Genomic DNA, 2,033 nt, shown 5'->3' with positions numbered 1-2,033 from the left:
CCCTGGATAAGGATGTCTCCTTTGATGGGCCGGGAAGTTGGGGATGACTCCAAATCTCTAAGAACTATTACGAACGGAGAAGGCATGGACTTAAATCTGTATAACAACTCTCCCCTTGTCCACTCTGTTTTTCTTTGTGACCTCCCATATCTGACCCTCCCATCCCCAACATCTGCTTTTGTCTTTAACTGAAGACGGTATTTAAGATGATGGCTTCAAGCAGTTCAGCAAATTACTGTTTTCCTGATGGATAACAGGAGGTGTACATTATTAAATTTTTTGTTCATTCTTCTGTTAGCCTGTCCTGTGCCAAGTAAGCCAATTTAATTATTAGACCAGGCTTTTGGCTTTCGGCTCGGAGGAGGCGACAGTGTGACAGTCTTTGGTCGTCCCGAATCCGGGTTCATCCGACACCAACCGCCTCCACCATGCCGCCTAAGTTCGACCCCAACGAGACCAAAGTCGTATGCCTGAGGTGCACCACCGGTGAAGTCGGTGCCACGACTACCCTGGCCCCGAAGATCAGCCCCTGGGTCTGTCTCCAAAAAGCTTGGTGATGACATTGCCAAGGCAACCGGTGATTGGAAGAGTCTGACGATGACAGTGAAACTGACTATTCAGAACAGACTGAAGTGGTGCCTTCTGCCTTCGCCCTGATTATCAAAGCCCTCAAGGAACCGCCGAGAGACAGAAAGAAGCAGAAAAACATTAAGCACAGTGGAAATATCACTTTTGATGAGACTGTCAACATTGCCTGACAGATGCGGCACCGATCATTAGCCAGAGAACAATCTGGGACCATTAAAGAGATTCCGCCCAGTCTGTGGGCTGCAGTGTTGATGGCCGCCACCCTCATGACATCACAGATGACATCAACAGTGGTGCAGTGGAATGCCCTTGAGTTAAGAACTACAGAGGAAAATATTTTAATAAAGGATCATTTTGACAACCAAAAAAAAAAATTAGACCAGCCAAAGAACTTAGAAGAATTGAGGGAATGTTTTTTTTCTTCTTTCCAACAAAATTTAGTGTGGTCTGTATGCACGTGTGCTAGTCTAGAAAGTATGTGTTCTGGCCTAAGAAAAAAGAAGAGAGATCTTGTACAAGAATGTGAACCATTCACACACACACACACACACACACACACACATATGTAAATACATACATGTGTATGTAATATATACATGTACATGTTAGATATATATATTTGTTGTTATTATCGTTAGTAAGACTTTCTTGATAAGGTCATTGATTTGATTTACATATTTACATTCTGGCTCAAGCTCCTTATCTCCTAGTAGACCAGTAAGAAACAGAATGTCTAGGGGCGCCTGGGTGGCTCAGTCAGTTAAGTACTCGACTTTGGCTCAGGTCATGATCTCATGATTTGTGAGTTCAAGCCCCACGTCAGGCTCTCTGCTGACAGCTCTGAGCCTGGAGCCTCCTTTAGATTTGTGCCTCCCTCTCTCTCTGCCCCTACCTTACTCACGCTTGCTCACTCTCTCTCACTCTCTCTCTCAAAAAATAAACATTATAAAAAATTTTTAAAAAGAAAGAGAATGTCTACTTTGAGCAATGCTGTCACTGAGTATGCATCCCATAAGTTATTTAACCAATCCCTTATTGCTGGGTACTTAGGTTATTACAAGTAGGTATTCTTGTATGCATACACCTTTATGCACTTGCAAGAGCATTTCTGTACAGATTCCCAGGATTGAAATCAAGGAGAAAAAGCTGATCGTATTGGTGCTAGTGGTTAGAATGGAACTCAGAGAAAACTACTCCAACCCTTGCCTTTCATTGGTGAGGAAAACGGACAGCAGAAAGGTAAAAGCTAGGTCCAAACAAGTCAATGATAAAAGTAGGAATGGGTCCAATTCCTCTGAAAGGAGCAACAACCTGGACAGAAGACCTCAGAGTCCGAGCTAAGGGGATAAATGGATATATACTCAGCCTGCAGAGTGACTCTGTCTCCAACACCAGTATAAGTTGGAACAATAAGGATATCTCAGAGTCCCCCCAACCTGGGGTCT

General features: G+C 43.6%; 1 pseudogene; it reads left to right on the top strand.

Annotated features, from left to right (window-relative positions):
• Positions 1–382: 382 nt before the first annotated feature.
• LOC115275432 lies at positions 383–901 on the top strand (annotated as a pseudogene).
• The last annotated feature ends 1,132 nt before the right edge of the window (positions 902–2,033 follow it).

Source organism: Suricata suricatta, chromosome 12, assembly GCF_006229205.1.
Source record: "Suricata suricatta isolate VVHF042 chromosome 12, meerkat_22Aug2017_6uvM2_HiC, whole genome shotgun sequence".
NCBI classification, from domain to species: Eukaryota; Metazoa; Chordata; class Mammalia; order Carnivora; family Herpestidae; genus Suricata; species Suricata suricatta.
This window is presented reverse-complemented; position numbering and strand designations above follow the sequence as displayed.